The 16,806-nt window shown below is 54.3% G+C and overlaps 2 non-coding genes and 4 pseudogenes across 2 annotated transcripts; all 6 read left to right on the top strand.

Annotated features, from left to right (window-relative positions):
* The first annotated feature begins 7,540 nt into the window (after positions 1-7,540).
* On the top strand, positions 7,541-7,720 carry LOC137354180 (U2 spliceosomal RNA; annotated as a pseudogene).
* A 388-nt stretch (positions 7,721-8,108) lies between these two features.
* On the top strand, positions 8,109-8,262 carry LOC137354599 (U2 spliceosomal RNA; annotated as a pseudogene).
* Positions 8,263-10,416: 2,154 nt separating this feature from the next.
* LOC137354341 (U2 spliceosomal RNA) lies at positions 10,417-10,606 on the top strand. The gene has a single exon (XR_010970374.1). It is a non-coding gene; the product is annotated as a U2 spliceosomal RNA (small nuclear RNA).
* A 388-nt stretch (positions 10,607-10,994) lies between these two features.
* LOC137354794 (U2 spliceosomal RNA) lies at positions 10,995-11,174 on the top strand (annotated as a pseudogene).
* Positions 11,175-13,101: 1,927 nt separating this feature from the next.
* Positions 13,102-13,288, top strand: LOC137354152 (U2 spliceosomal RNA). The gene has a single exon (XR_010970297.1). It is a non-coding gene; the product is annotated as a U2 spliceosomal RNA (small nuclear RNA).
* A 387-nt stretch (positions 13,289-13,675) lies between these two features.
* On the top strand, positions 13,676-13,784 carry LOC137354542 (U2 spliceosomal RNA; annotated as a pseudogene).
* The last annotated feature ends 3,022 nt before the right edge of the window (positions 13,785-16,806 follow it).

A 16,806-nucleotide genomic window follows, 5' to 3' on the forward strand; every position in this document is an offset into this window, starting at 1 on the left:
AGGCTTTTGACAGGATATCGCACACCTACATGATGGACGTGCTTTCCAAAATGGGGTTTGGGGAGGGAATCTGCAAGTGGATCCAACTGCTCTACACAAACATCAGTAGCGCAGTGTCAATCAACGGGTGGGAATCTGAAAGTTTCCCGATCAAATCTGGAGTCAGACAGGGCTGTCCTCTTTCCCCGGTCTTGTTTGTTTGCTGTATTGAACCCTTTGCTGAGTCTATTAGGAAGGATGCGAGCATAAGAGGGGTGACAATCCCAGGCAGCGGAGGCACTCAGGTCAAAACCTCCCTGTACATGGATGACGTCGCCGTCTTCTGCTCGGATCCGCTGTCCGTGCGCAGACTGATGAGCATCTGCGACCAGTTCGAACTGGCCTCGGGAGCCAAAGTTAACCACGGCAAGAGCGAGGCCATGTTCTTTGGGAACTGGGCTGACCGATCCTTTGTCCCCTTCACCGTCAGGTCAGATTACCTGAAGGTGCTGGGGATATGGTTCGGAAGGGCCGGGGCGTGCACCAAAACATGGGAGGAGCGAGTAGCCAAGGTACGACAAAAGTTGGGCATGTGGGGGCAGCGGTCTCTCTCCATTGTGGGTAAGAACCTGGTCATCAGGTGCGAGGCGCTCACGTTGTTGCTCTACGTGGCGCAGGTCTGGCCCATACCCCACTCCTGCGCCGTGGCAGTCACCCGAGCCATTTTCCGCTTCGTCTGGGGATCTAAAATGGACCGGGTCCGGAGGGACACGATGTTCAAATCTCTGGACAAGGGCGGGAAAAATGTACCCAACGTGGCCCTCATCCTGATGACCACCTTCGTGTGCGGCTGCATCAAGCTATGTGTAGATCCCCAGTACGCAAACTCCAAGTGTCACTACGTGCTGAGGTTCTATCTGTCCCCGGTGTTGCGAAGGATGGGCCTGGTCACATTGCCGCGGAACGCTCCGTGCAGTTGGGCGGCGCCGTACCACCTATCCTTCGTGGAGCAGTTTCTGCGGAAAAACACCTTTGACCACCGGTCCATCAGGCAGTGGTCTGCACGGAATGTCCTCAAGGCCCTACGGGAAAAGGAAACGGTGGATCCTGTCGGATGGTTCCCCGAGCAGACCGTCAAAGTCATTTGGCGGAATGCCTCATCACCAGAACTTTCAAACAAGCACCAAGACGTAGCTTGGCTGGTGGTGAGAAGGGCCCTCCCCGTCAGATCCTTCATGCACACCCGAAGTCTCGCCCCCTCCGCACAGTGCCCCCGCGTTGGCTGTGGTGGGGAAGAGACGGTCGCCCACCTCCTCCTGGAATGTGCCTTTGCAAAGCAGGTGTGGAAAGAGATGCAGTGGTTTTTGTCAAGGTTCATCCCAAGCAGCTCTGTAACACAGGAGTCTGTGCTCTACGGGCTGTTCCCAGGGACGCACACCGAGACAAACATCAACTGCTGCTGGAGGGCTATCAATTCGGTGAAAGACGCCCTTTGGTCTGCCCGAAACTTGCTGGTCTTCCAGCGCAAAGAGTTGTCCACCACCGAATGTTGCAGACTGGCACATTCCAAGGTCCAGGACTACGTGCTGAGGGACGCACTAAAGCTTGGGGCAGCCGCAGCAAAGGCTCAATGGGGAAAGACCACAGTGTAAGGTTCCCCCACCAAGCTGGACTGAGGGGCTGGAACCATGGGAAGCCCCTCGAACTGTATCGTTAATATTCTCAATTGCTGTAAATGTAAAACTGTAATTGACATGACAATTGTGAAACGGAAGGGTTGGGAAGAAACTCATGACATTATTGAAAGAAACTGATCTCTTTTGCAATGTTTGTATTTTTTCGTGCTGTTTGGAAACTGGTTGGCAATGTAATTTTTACAGATTTTTATGAATAAAGTATATTTTGGAAATAAAAAAAAAAAAAAAAATCTGTTCTTATCAGTGCTTATTTGATTGAGAAGAGACCATGATCATTGCCTTTTGATCCTGGGGAAGCTTTGAGTAAAATGGCTATAACCAGTTTTCGAGCTTCGGGCCAGGGAGTGCGCAACACCGTTCGGGTGGTCGTGAAGGACAAGGAAGGAGATGCACCGGTCGATCGCACCTTCTTCATCAAGAAAATTCTCTTCGATTGCTGCGGATTTCAAGCGACGGATGTCTTCAGCCTGCAGGATTTCCCCAGCAGTGGATACTTCGACGTGACGTTCCGGAACGTGGCGGGATGCATCAAGTTCCTGAAGGCGTTCAAGGAGAAAGGGGACCGGGCGCCACTGTCGATCCTCACAGCGGAGCCGCTCTTCACGCTTCCGTCACAACGGGACCGGGTGGTGACGATTCACCTCTACAACCCCCATGTTCCGGTGGTGGATGTACTCACCTTTCTCGCCAGGTACGTCAAGGTGGCCGGCAGCAGCACTGATGTCAAGGACCCCTTTGGGATCTGGACCAGCAAGCGGCAGGTCAAGGTGACCTTGAAGGTAGATCCCAGTGGAGCCATCATCCACCCTCCCTCCAGCTTCGCTATCGGGGGAAGTCGAGGCTTCTTGGTCTACGCTGGGCAGCCCAGAGTTTGCCGCACCTGTGGCAAATCTGGTCACATGGCAGCCAACTGCAGCACGGTTGTTTGCAAGAACTGCAAGGAGGAAGGCCATCAGACCAAGGACTGTAAGCAGACTAAGTGTTGCAACTTGTGCGGTGCGGCAGGCCATCTCTACAAGACCTGTCCCAAACGTTGTCTAAGCTATGCTCAGGCGGCAAGGTCCAAGGAATGGCCGGGCGAAGGTTCGACGAAGGCGTCCGCTGTTCGAAAGGAGACCAGCAACCTTCTCCGCAGTGAGTAACTTCAACCTGAGAAGGAAGGGGAGGCGGCTGAAACCAACGACCCAGCACCTACCCAGTGCCCGGAAACCCCTCCCCCACAGACAGAATCAATGGAGGAGGAGGCAGCAGATGGACAAACAGGTCAGTGGCAAGTGGTCCAGAGGAAAACCACAAAGAAAAAACATCCCAAAGCCACCACCCAAACCAGTGGCAAGAGGAGGCTCTCTTCTGAATCAGACTGCAACAACTCCTCTTCACTGGACGGGGAAATGCTGGAACGACAGCCCCTTCAAAAGAGGCGGCAGAACTCCGAGATGGATGATAAAGCATCCCAGCCCCCGGGCACTGGAAGATGTGATGGGCCCGGCGTGCCCCAACCCCAATGCCCCACACGTAACGAAGTGGCCAACGCATCTCAGCTCTGCGACACTGGAAGCAAAGACACGTCTGGCGCACCTGAGCTCCGGGAGTCCGGGAGCTGTGATGTTTTCGAGGATGAACAGATGGAAGCAGCTGAGGACAACCCAATCCTCTCTGCCTACAAGACCCCCCCGATGTCACCCGAGCGGCACAAACCCTGCATGAAAAATCAGGAGGGGTTTCTGAGCCCAACCAACGTGAAACTGCTTGCGCATACGATGGGTATGCAGGAACATCCCGAAGGGGAAGGACTGGGACTAGCGAGGACAAATGGTATGGGAAGCAACAAATAATTTTTAGAAAAAAATGGGTGTAAGGATTGCTTCCATTAATGTGCGTAGCATTAAATCTACTACGCGATGTGTTTCAACCTTGGATTACCTTGCCAAGGTCAAAGCTGACCTACTGTTTCTGCAGGAGTGTGGAATACCACACCTCAGCACCTACAGGCAGTGGTCGCGATGGTGGTCCCACGGGCCATCGATCTGGTCGGGGGGTAATGACTGCCGTTCCTCCGGCCTGGGTATTCTGCTGCGGGGAGGTAACTTCACCATCTCCGAAGTTAAGGAGGTGGTGGGCGGCCGCCTCCTCGTAGCAGACGTGATGTACAACAACGCTCCGCTCCGGTTGATCAACGTGTACGCCCCGGTACAACGCAGCGAGCGGCTGACCGTCTTCCAGCAACTCCCACTGCTGCTGGCGACGTCCAGGCCGGTCATCCTAGGCGGTGACTTCAACTGCATCATCGATGCGGCTGGACGAACCGGCAGTGACGACAGCAAACTGGACGCTACGTCCAGATTCCTAGTAGAAACAGTTAAGGATGCCAAACTGCACGACGTCTTCAGCAAACCTGCAGACGGAGCGCAGCGCAGATACACATGGTCAAGATCGGACGGGTCTGCCCGTTCCAGGATTGACTTCCTGTTTGTGTCCCGTGCTGTCACGGTCGGATCCACCGACGTCAAGCCGGTGTTCTTCTCCGACCACTGCCTCTTACTGGCCGACTGTCACTTACAGGACGACCAGCGGGTTGGCAGAGGGACGTGGAAGCTCAATGCGACACTGCTGACCCCAGAGAACGTTGAGGAACTCAAAAAGGATTACAAAGGTTGGAGGACCGTGAAACCCCTCTTTGAGTCTCCAGTTCACTGGTGGGAAGCGATAAAGGAGAACATCAAGAGGTTCTTCATCCACAAAGGTGTTCAGAAGGCGAGAGAGAGACAGAGGGAACTGTCCCGACTCCAGAAAATTATGCAAAATCTACTCCGGTTGCAGTCAATGGGGGTCGAGGTCAAGGAGGACCTCCAAGAGGTGAAGAGCCAGCAGGCCTCGCTCTTTGCCAAGGAGGCCTCCAAGATCATCTTCCGGTCCAGAGTCCGCTCCATCGAGCAGGATGAGACGTGCTCGCGTTACTTCTTCCAAAAGGTACACAGAGAGAGCTCTGTTATCAGCAGCCTGAAGGAAGAAGATGGCTCGGTAACGTCTTCGCAGTCTGACATACTAAGGATCAGCAAATCCTTTTATGCTGGGCTGTATGACGCGAAGCCCACAGACAGCAGAGCCTCCCAGTCCTTCCTGTCATCTATCACAGAGGTCCTAGATGACAGCAGGAGGGAGAGACTGGACAAGCCGCTAATTCTGGACGAGCTGACAAAGGCCGTCGAGTCTTTCGAGACGAGTAAAACCCCCGGGAGCGACGGCTTACCGGTCGAGTTGTACTCGGCCCTGTGGGACTGGGTCGGCCCGGACCTGCTGGAAGTATACGAGAGTATGCTCCTGGCCGGCAGCATGTCAGAGACCATGAGAAAAGGCATCATCACCCTCATTTACAAGCAGAAGGGGGAGAGGGCAGAAATCAGAAATTGGCGGCCCATCTCACTGCTTAATGTTGATTACAAGATTCTGTCCAAAGTCATAGCCAGTCGAGTCAAGTCTGCTCTGGAGTTGGTGATTCACCCCGATCAGACCTGTACTGTACCCGGCAGGAAGATCTCTGATAGTCTCGCGCTACTCAGGGATACGATCGCCTACGTACGGGACAGGAGGGTGGACACCTGCCTCATCAGCCTGGACCAGGAGAAGGCTTTTGACAGGATATCGCACACCTACATGATGGACGTGCTTTCCAAAATGGGGTTTGGGGAGGGAATCTGCAATTGGATCCAACTGCTCTACACAAACATCAGTAGCGCAGTGTCAATCAACGGGTGGGAATCTGAAAGTTTCCCGATCAAATCTGGAGTCAGACAGGGCTGTCCTCTGTCCCCGGTCTTGTTTGTTTGCTGTCTTGAACCCTTTGCTGAGTCTATTAGGAAGGATGCGAGCATAAGAGGGGTGACAATCCCAGTCAGCGGAGGCACTCAGGTCAAAACCTCCCTGTACATGGATGACGTCGTCGTCTTCTGCTCGGATCCGCTGTCCGTGCGCAGACTGATGAGCATCTGCGACCAGTTCGAACTGGCCTCGGGAGCCAAAGTTAACCACGGCAAGAGCGAGGCCATGTTCTTTGGGAACTGGGCTGACCGATCCTTTGTCCCCTTCACCGTCAGGTCAGATTACCTGAAGGTGCTGGGGACATGGTTCGGAAGTGCCGGGGCGTGCACCAAAACATGGGAGGAACGAGTAGCCAAGGTACGACAAAAGTTGGGCATGTGGGGGCAGCGATCTCTCTCCATTGTGGGTAAGAACCTGGTCATCAGGTGCGAGGCGCTCACGTTGTTGCTTTACGTGGCGCCCGTCTGGCCCATACCCCACTCCTGCGCCGTGGCAGTCACCCGAGCCATTTTCTGCTTCGTCTGGGGATCTAAAATGGACCGGGTCCGGAGGGACACGATGTTCAAATCTCTGGACATGGGCGGGAAAAATGTACCCAACGTGGCCCTCATCCTGATGACCACCTTCGTGTGCGGCTGCATCAAGCTATGTGTAGATCCCCAGTACGCAAACTCCAAGTGTCACTACGTGCTGAGGTTCTATCTGTCCCCGGTGTTGCGAAGGATGGGCCTGGTCACATTGCCGCGGAACGCACCATGCAGTTAGGCGGCGCCGTACCACCTATCCTTCGTGGAGCAGTTTCTGCGGAAAAACACCTTTGACCACCGGTCCATCAGGCAGTGGTCTGCACGGAATGTCCTCAAGGCCCTACGGGAAAAGGAAACGGTGGATCCTGTCGGATGGTTCCCCGAGCAGACCGTCAAAGTCATTTGGCGGAATGCCTCATCACCAGAACTTTCAAACAAGCACCAAGACGTAGCTTGGCTGGTGGTGAGAAGGGCCCTCCCCGTCAGATCCTTCATGCACACCCGAAGTCTCGCCCCCTCCGCACAGTGCCCCCGCGTTGGCTGTGGTGGGGAAGAGACGGTCGCCCACCTCCTCCTGGAATGTGCCTTTGCAAAGCAAGTGTGGAAAGAGATGCAGTGGTTTTTGTCAAGGTTCATCCCAAGCAGCTCTGTAACACAGGAGTCTGTGCTCTACGGGCTGTTCCCAGGGACGCACACCGAGACAAACATCAACTGCTGCTGGAGGACTATCAATTTAGGGCGGCACAGTGGCGCAGTGGTTAGCACCGCAGCCTCACAGCTCCAGGGACCTGGGTTCGATTCCGGGTACTGCCTGTGTGGAGTTTGCAAGTTCTCCCTGTGTCTGCGTGGGTTTTCTCCGGGTGCTCCGGTTTCCTCCCACAAGCCAAAAGACTTGCAGGTTGATAGGTAAATTGGCCATTATAAATTGTCACTAGTATAGGTAGGTGGTAGGGAAATATAGGGACAGGTGGGGATGTTTGGTAGGAATAAGGGATTAGTGTAGGATTAGTATAAATGGGTGGTTGATGGTCGGCACAGACTCGGTGGGCCGAAGGGCCTGTTTCAGTGCTGTATCTCTAATCTAATCTAATCTAATTCGGTGAAAGACGCCCTTTGGTCTGCCCGAAACTTGCTGGTCTTCCAGCGCAAAGAGTTGTCCACCACCGAATGTTGCAGACTGGCACATTCCAAGGTCCAGGACGACGTGCTGAGGGACGCACTAAAGCTTGGGGCAGCCGCAGCAAAGGCTCAATGGGGAAAGACCACAGTGTAAGGTTCCCCCACCAAGCTGGACTGAGGGGCTGGAACCATGGGAAGCCCCTCGAACTGTATCGTTAATATTCTCAATTGCTGTAAATGTAAAACTGTAATTGACATGACAATTGTGAAACGGAAGGGTTGGGAAGAAACTCATGACATTATTGAAAGAAACTGATCTCTTTTGCAATGTTTGTATTTTTTCGTGCTGTTTGGAAACTGTTTGGCAATGTAATTTTTACAGATTTTTATGAATAAAGTATATTTTGGAAATAAAAAAAAAAAGTATCTGTTCTTATCAGTTTAATATCTGATACGTCCCCTATCTGGGGACCAAATATTAAATTGATTTTTGGGACAGGGAGATGGAACAGGGGCTTGCCCCGTCCACTCCATGCATCCACCTGGTATTGCAGTGTTTCCAGGAGCGGTGCAGCTTCCCCCCTCCATGGGGGCGAGACCCCTGCTGAAAAATAGAATTCGCAATAGTGACGGCGCTGCTGCTCGGCTGACTTTGCTGCAGTTTTCCCTGGGCGCTACGCTGCCCCCTGTTGGATTGCCCCGCAGTTGCAGGCCGCCCTTTGCTGCCCAGCGCGCGCGCGTGTCTTTTTTCCTGCGCAATGCCTCGCGCAGAAGCGCAAGGAATGGCTGCGCGTGGCATGCACGCGTGCTTTCCTTTCTGCTTGCAAGGCCCGGCAACAAAAGGAGCTCTGGCTCAAAGACCGCCCGCCGTCGCCTCTTTCGCCCGAGGCTCGCCCACCCGGCGGCTACTTTGACGTAGAGGCCGCACGCCGGGCCTGACGCGCGCAGCAAACGCAGTTTTACGGCCATCGCTTCTCGGCCTTTTGGCTAAGATCAAGTGTAGTATCTGTTCTTATCAGCTTACCGGTCGAGTTGTACTCGGCCCTGTGGGACTGGGTCGGCCCGGACCTGCTGGAAGTATACGAGAGTATGCTCCTGGCCGGTAGCATGTCAGAATCCATGACAAAAGGCATCATCACCCTCATTTACAAGCAGAAGGGGGAGAGGGTAGAAATCAGAAATTGGCGGCCCATCTCACTGCTTAATGTTGATTACAAGATTCTGTCCAAAGTCATAGCCAGTCGAGTCAAGTCTGCTCTGGAGCTGGTGATTCACCCCGATCAGACCTGTACTGTACCCGGCAGGAAGATCTCTGATAGCCTCGCGCTACTCAGGGATACGATCGCCTACGTACGGGACAGGAGGGTGGACACCTGCCTCATCAGCCTGGACCAGGAGAAGGCTTTTGACAGGATATCGCACACCTACATGATGGACGTGCTTTCCAAAATGGGGTTTGGGGAGGGAATCTGCAATTGGATCCAACTGCTCTACACAAACATCAGTAGCGCAGTGTCAATCAACGGGTGGGAATCTGAAAGTTTCCCGATCAAATCTGGAGTCAGACAGGGCTGTCCTCTTTCCCCGGTCTTGTTTGTTTGCTGTATTGAACCCTTTGCTGAGTCTATTAGGAAGGATGCGAGCATAAGAGGGGTGACAATCCCAGGCAGCGGAGGCACTCAGGTCAAAACCTCCCTGTACATGGATGACGTCGCCGTCTTCTGCTCGGATCCGCTGTCCGTGCGCAGACTGATGAGCATCTGCGACCAGTTCGAACTGGCCTCGGGAGCCAAAGTTAACCACGGCAAGAGCGAGGCCATGTTCTTTGGGAACTGGGCTGACCGATCCTTTGTCCCCTTCACCGTCAGGTCAGATTACCTGAAGGTGCTGGGGATATGGTTCGGAAGGGCCGGGGCGTGCACCAAAACATGGGAGGAGCGAGTAGCCAAGGTACGACAAAAGTTGGGCATGTGGGGGCAGCGGTCTCTCTCCATTGTGGGTAAGAACCTGGTCATCAGGTGCGAGGCGCTCACGTTGTTGCTCTACGTGGCGCAGGTCTGGCCCATACCCCACTCCTGCGCCGTGGCAGTCACCCGAGCCATTTTCCGCTTCGTCTGGGGATCTAAAATGGACCGGGTCCGGAGGGACACGATGTTCAAATCTCTGGACAAGGGCGGGAAAAATGTACCCAACGTGGCCCTCATCCTGATGACCACCTTCGTGTGCGGCTGCATCAAGCTATGTGTCGATCCCCAGTACGCAAACTCCAAGTGTCACTACGTGCTGAGGTTCTATCTGTCCCCGGTGTTGCGAAGGATGGGCCTGGTCACATTGCCGCGGAACGCTCCGTGCAGTTGGGCGGCGCCGTACCACCTATCCTTCGTGGAGCAGTTTCTGCGGAAAAACACCTTTGACCACCGGTCCATCAGGCAGTGGTCTGCACGGAATGTCCTCAAGGCCCTACGGGAAAAGGAAACGGTGGATCCTGTCGGATGGTTCCCCGAGCAGACCGTCAAAGTCATTTGGCGGAATGCCTCATCACCAGAACTTTCAAACAAGCACCAAGACGTAGCTTGGCTGGTGGTGAGAAGGGCCCTCCCCGTCAGATCCTTCATGCACACCCGAAGTCTCGCCCCCTCCGCACAGTGCCCCCGCGTTGGCTGTGGTGGGGAAGAGACGGTCGCCCACCTCCTCCTGGAATGTGCCTTTGCAAAGCAGGTGTGGAAAGAGATGCAGTGGTTTTTGTCAAGGTTCATCCCAAGCAGCTCTGTAACACAGGAGTCTGTGCTCTACGGGCTGTTCCCAGGGACGCACACCGAGACAAACATCAACTGCTGCTGGAGGGCTATCAATTCGGTGAAAGACGCCCTTTGGTCTGCCCGAAACTTGCTGGTCTTCCAGCGCAAAGAGTTGTCCACCACCGAATGTTGCAGACTGGCACATTCCAAGGTCCAGGACTACGTGCTGAGGGACGCACTAAAGCTTGGGGCAGCCGCAGCAAAGGCTCAATGGGGAAAGACCACAGTGTAAGGTTCCCCCACCAAGCTGGACTGAGGGGCTGGAACCATGGGAAGCCCCTCGAACTGTATCGTTAATATTCTCAATTGCTGTAAATGTAAAACTGTAATTGACATGACAATTGTGAAACGGAAGGGTTGGGAAGAAACTCATGACATTATTGAAAGAAACTGATCTCTTTTGCAATGTTTGTATTTTTTCGTGCTGGTTGGAAACTGTTTGGCAATGTAATTTTTACAGATTTTTATGAATAAAGTATATTTTGGAAATAAAAAAAAAAAAATAAAAAAAAAATCTGTTCTTATCAGTTTAATATCTGATACGTCCCCTATCTGGGGACCAAATATTAAATTGATTTTTGGGACAGGGAGATGGAGCAGGGGCTTGCCCCGTCCACTCCATGCATCCACCTGGTATTGCAGTGTTTCCAGGAGCGGTGCAGCTTCCCCCCTCCATGGGGGCGAGACCCCTGCTGAAAAATAGAATTCGCAATAGTGACGGCGCTGCTGCTCGGCTGACTTTGCTGCAGTTTTCCGTGGGCACTACGCTGCCCCCTGTTGGATTGCCCCGCAGTTGCAGGCCGCCCTTTGCTGCCCAGCGCGCGCGGTTGTCTTTTTTCCTGCGCAATGCCTCGCGCAGAAGCGCAAGGAATGGCTGCGCGTGGCATGCACGCGTGCTTTCCTTTCTGCTTGCAAGGCCCGGCAACAAAAGGAGCTCTGGCTCAAAGACCGCCCGCCGTCGCCTCTTTCGCCCGAGGCTCGCCCACCCGGCGGCTACTTTGACGTAGAGGCCGCACGCCGGGCCTGACGCGCGCAGCAAACGCAGTTTTACGGCCATCGCTTCTCGGCCTTTTGGCTAAGATCAAGTGTAGTGTCTGTTCTTATCAGTGCTTACAAAGTCATAGCCAGTGGAGTCAAGTCTGCTCTGGAGCTGGTGATTCACCCCGATCAGACCTGTACTGTACCCGGCAGGAAGATCTCTGATAGCCTCGCGCTACTCAGGGATACGATCGCCTACGTACGGGACAGGAGGGTGGACACCTGCCTTATCAGCCTGGACCAGGAGAAGGCCTTTGACAGGATATTGCACACCTACATGATGGACGTGCTTTCCAAAATGGGGTTTGGGGAGGGAATCTGCAATTGGATCCAACTGCTCTACACAAACATCAGTAGCGCAGTGTCAATCAACGGGTGGGAATCTGAAAGTTTCCCGATCAAATCTGGAGTCAGACAGGGCTGTCCTCTTTCCCCGGTCTTGTTTGTTTGCTGTATTGAACCCTTTGCTGAGTCTATTAGGAAGGATGCGAGCATAAGAGGGGTGACAATCCCAGGCAGCGGAGGCACTCAGGTCAAAACCTCCCTGTACATGGATGACGTCGCCGTCTTCTGCTCGGATCCGCTGTCCGTGCGCAGACTGATGAGCATCTGCGACCAGTTCGAACTGGCCTCGGGAGCCAAAGTTAACCACGGCAAGAGCGAGGCCATGTTCTTTGGGAACTGGGCTGACCGATCCTTTGTCCCCTTCACCGTCAGGTCAGATTACCTGAAGGTGCTGGGGAAATGGTTCGGAAGTGCCGGGGCGTGCACCAAAACATGGGAGGAGCGAGTAGCCAAGGTACGACAAAAGTTGGGCATGTGGGGGCAGCGATCTCTCTCCATTGTGGGTAAGAACCTGGTCATCAGGTGCGAGGCGCTCACGTTGTTGCTCTACGTGGCGCAGGTCTGGCCCATACCCTACTCCTGCGCCGTGGCAGTCACCCGAGCCATTTTCCGCTTCGTCTGGGGATCTAAAATGGACCGGGTCCGGAGGGACACGATGTTCAAATCTCTGGACAAGGGCGGGAAAAATGTACCCAACGTGGCCCTCATCCTGATGACCACCTTCGTGTGCGGCTGCATCAAGCTATGTGTCGATCCCCAGTACGCAAACTCCAAGTGTCACTACGTGCTGAGGTTCTATCTGTCCCCGGTGTTGCGAAGGATGGGCCTGGTCACATTGCCGCGGAACGCACCATGCAGTTGGGCGGCGCCGTACCACCTATCCTTCGTGGAGCAGTTTCTGCGGAAAAACACCTTTGACCACCGGTCCATCAGGCAGTGGTCTGCACGGAATGTCCTCAAGGCCCTACGGGAAAAGGAAACGGTGGATCCTGTCGGATGGTTCCCCGAGCAGACCGTCAAAGTCATTTGGCGGAATGCCTCATCACCAGAACTTTCAAACAAGCACCAAGACGTAGCTTGGCTGGTGGTGAGAAGGGCCCTCCCCGTCAGATCCTTCATGCACACCCGAAGTCTCGCCCCCTCCGCACAGTGCCCCCGCGTTGGCTGTGGTGGGGAAGAGACGGTCGCCCACCTCCTCCTGGAATGTGCCTTTGCAAAGCAGGTGTGGAAAGAGATGCAGTGGTTTTTGTCAAGGTTCATCCCAAGCAGCTCTGTAACACAGGAGTCTGTGCTCTACGGGCTGTTCCCAGGGACGCACACCGAGACAAACATCAACTGCTGCTGGAGGACTATCAATTCGGTGAAAGACGCCCTTTGGTCTGCCCGAAACTTGCTGGTCTTCCAGCGCAAAGAGTTGTCCACCACCGAATGTTGCAGATTGGCACATTCCAAGGTCCAGGACTACGTGCTGAGGGACGCACTAAAGCTTGGGGCAGCCGCAGCAAAGGCTCAATGGGGAAAGACCACAGTGTAAGGTTCCCCCACCAAGCTGGACTGAGGGGCTGGATCCATGGGAAACCCCTCGAACTGTATCGTTAATATTCTCAATTGCTGTAAATGTAAAACTGTAATTGACATGACAATTGTGAAACGGAAGGGTTGGGAAGAAACTCATGACATTATTGAAAGAAACTGATCTCTTTTGCAATGTTTGTATTTTTTCGTGCTGTTTGGAAACTGTTTGGCAATGTAATTTTTACAGAGTTTTATGAATAAAGTATATTTTGGAAATAAAAAAAAAAAAAAAGTAGTATCTGTTCTTATCAGTTTAATATCTGATACGTCCCCTATCTGGGGACCAAATATTAAATTGATTTTTGGGACAGGGAGATGGAGCAGGGGCTTGCCCCGTCCACTCCATGCATCCACCTGGTATTGCAGTGTTTCCAGGAGCGGTGCAGCTTCCCCCCGCCATGGGGGCGAGACCCCTGCTGAAAAATAGAATTCGCAATAGTGACGGCGCTGCTGCTCGGCTGACTTTGCTGCAGTTTTCCGTGGGCGCTACGCTGCCCCCTGTTGGATTGCCCCGCAGTTGCAGGCCGCCCTTTGCTGCCCAGCGCGCGCGGTTGTCTTTATTCCTGCGCAATGCCTCGCGCAGAAGCGCAAGGAATGGCTGCGCGTGGCATGCACGCGTGCTTTCCTTTCTGCTTGCAAGGCCCGGCAACAAAAGGAGCTCTGGCTCAAAGACCGCCCGCCGTCGCCTCTTTCGCCCGAGGCTCGCCCACCCGGCGGCTACTTTGACGTAGAGGCCGCACGCCGGGCCTGACGCGCGCAGCAAACGCAGTTTTACGCCATCGCTTCTCGGCCTTTTGGCTAAGATCAAGTGTAGTATCTGTTCTTATCAGTGCTTATTTGATTGAGAAGAGACCATGATCATTGCTTTTTGATCCTGGGGAAGCTTTGAGTAAAATGGCTATAACCAATTTTCGAGCTTCGGGCCAGGGAGTGCGCAACACCGTTCGGGTGGTCGTGAAGGACAAGGAAGGAGATGCACCGGTCGATCGCACCTTCTTCATCAAGAAAATTCTCTTCGATTGCTGCGGATTTCAAGCGACGGACGTCTTCTGCCTGCAGGATTTCCCCAGCAGCGGATACTTCGACGTGACGTTCCGGAACGTGGCGGGATGCATCAAGTTCCTGAAGGCGTTCAAGGAGAAAGGGGACCGGGCGCCACTGTCGATCCTCACAGCGGAGCCGTTCTTCACGCTTCCGTCACAACGGGACCGGGTGGTGACGATTCACCTCTACAACCCCCATGTTCCGGTGGTGGATGTACTCACCTTTCTCGCCAGGTACGTCGAGGTGGCCGGCAGCAGCACTGATGTCAAGGACCCCTTTGGGATCTGGACCAGCAAGCGGCAGGTCAAGGTGACCTTGAAGGTAGATCCCAGTGGAGCCATCATCCACCCTCCCTCCAGCTTCGCTATCGGGGGAAGTCGAGGCTTCTTGGTCTACGCTGGGCAGCCCAGAGTTTGTCGCACCTGTGGCAAATCTGGTCACATGGCAGCCAACTGCAGCACGGTTGTTTGCAAGAACTGCAAGGAGGAAGGCCATCAGACCAAGGACTGTAAGCAGACTAAGTGTTGCAACTTGTGCGGTGCGGCAGGCCATCTCTACAAGACCTGTCCCAAACGTTGTCAAAGCTATGCTCAGGCGGCAAGGTCCAAGGAATGGCCGGGCGAAGGTTCGACGAAGGCGTCCGCTGTTCGAAAGGAGACCAGCAACCTTCTCCGCAGTGAGGAACTTCAACCTGAGAAGGAAGGGGAGGCGGCTGAAACCAACGACCCAGCACCTACCCAGCGCCCGGAAACCCCTCCCCCACAGACAGAATCAATGGAGGAGGAGGCAGCAGATGGACAAACAGGTCAGTGGCAAGTGGTCCAGAGGAGAACCACAAAGAAAAAACATCCCAAAGCCACCACCCAAATCAGTGGCAAGAGGAGGCTCTCTTCTGAATCAGACTGCAACAACTCCTCTTCACTGGACGGGGAAATGCTGGAACGACAGCCCCTTCAAAAGAGGCGGCAGAACTCCGAGATGGATGATAAAGCATCCCAGCCCCCGGGCACTGGAAGCTGTGATGGGCCCAGCGTGCCCCAACCCCAATGCCCCACACGTAACGACGTGGCCAACGCATCTCAGCTCCAGGACACCGGGAGCAAAGACACGTCTGGCGCACCTGAGCTCCGGGAGACCGGGAGCTGTGATGTTTTCGAGGAGGAACAGATGGAAGCAGCTGAGGACAACCCAATCCTCTCTGCCTACAAGACCCCCCCGATGTCACCCGAGCGGCACAAACCCTGCAGGAAAAATCAGGAGGGGTTTCTGAGCCCAACCAACGTGAAACTGCTTGCGCATACGATGGGTATGCAGGAACATCCCGAAGGGGAAGGACTGGGACTAGCGAGGACAAATGGTATGGGAAGCAACAACTAATTTTTAGTAAAAAATGGGTGTAAGAATTGCTTCCATTAATGTGCGTAGCATTAAATCGACTACGCGATGTGTTTCAACCTTGGATTACCTTGCCAAGGTCAAAGCTGACCTACTGTTTCTGCAGGAGTGTGGAATACCACACCTCAGCACCTACAGGCAGTGGTCGCGATGGTGGTCCCACGGGCCATCGATCTGGTCGGGGGGTAATGACTGCCGTTCCTCCGGCCTGGGTATTCTGCTGCGGGGAGGTAACTTCACCATCTCCGAAGTTAAGGAGGTGGTGGGCGGCCGCCTCCTCGTAGCAGACGTGATGTACAACAACGCTCCGCTCCGGTTGATCAACGTGTACGCCCCGGTACAACGCAGCGAGCGGCTGACCGTCTTCCAGCAGCTCCCACTGCTGCTGGCGACGTCCAGGCCGGTCATCCTAGGCGGTGACTTCAACTGCATCATCGATGCGGCTGGACGATCCGGCAGTGACGACAGCAAACTGGACGCTACGTCCAGATTCCTAGTAGAAACAGTTAAGGATGCCAAACTGCACGACGTCTTCAGCAAACCTGCAGACGGAGCGCAGCGCAGATACACATGGTCAAGATCGGACGGGTCTGCCCGTTCCAGGATTGACTTCCTGTTTGTGTCCCGTGCTGTCACGGTCGGATCCACCGACGTCAAGCCGGTGTTCTTCTCCGACCACTGCCTCTTACTGGCCGACTGTCACTTACAGGACGACCAGCGGGTTGGCAGAGGGACGTGGAAGCTCAATGCGACACTGCTGACCCCAGAGAACGTTGAGGAACTCAAAAGGGATTACAAAGGTTGGAGGACCGTGAAACCCCTCTTTGAGTCTCCAGTTCACTGGTGGGAAGCGATTAAGGAGAACATCAAGAGGTTCTTCATCCACAAAGGTGTTCAGAAGGCGAGAGAGAGACAGAGGGAACTGTCCCGACTCCAGAAAATTATGCAAAATCTACTCCGGTTGCAGTCAATGGGGGTCGAGGTCAAGGAGGACCTCCAAGAGGTGAAGAGCCAGCAGGCCTCGCTCTTTGCCAAGGAGGCCTCCAAGATCATCTTCCGGTCCAGAGTCCGCTCCATCGAGCAGGATGAGACGTGCTCGCGTTACTTCTTCCAAAAGGTACACAGAGAGAGCTCTGTTATCAGCAGCCTGAAGGAAGAAGATGGCTCGGTAACGTCTTCGCAGTCCGACATACTAAGGATCAGCAAATCCTTTTATGCTGGGCTGTATGACGCGAAGCCCACAGACAGCAGAGCCTCCCAGTCCTTCCTGTCATCTATCACAGAGGTCTTAGATGACAGCAGGAGGGAGGGACTGGACAAGCCGCTAACTCTGGACGAGCTGACAAAGGCCGTCGAGTCTTTCGAGGCGAGTAAAACTCCCGGGAGCGACGGCTTACCGGCCGAGTTGTACTCGGCCCTGTGGGACTGGGTCGGCCCGGACCTGCTGGAAGTATACGAGAGTATGCTCCT

The sequence above is a fragment of the Heterodontus francisci genome, chromosome 41 (genome assembly GCF_036365525.1).
Source record: "Heterodontus francisci isolate sHetFra1 chromosome 41, sHetFra1.hap1, whole genome shotgun sequence".
Taxonomy (NCBI): domain Eukaryota; kingdom Metazoa; phylum Chordata; class Chondrichthyes; order Heterodontiformes; family Heterodontidae; genus Heterodontus; species Heterodontus francisci.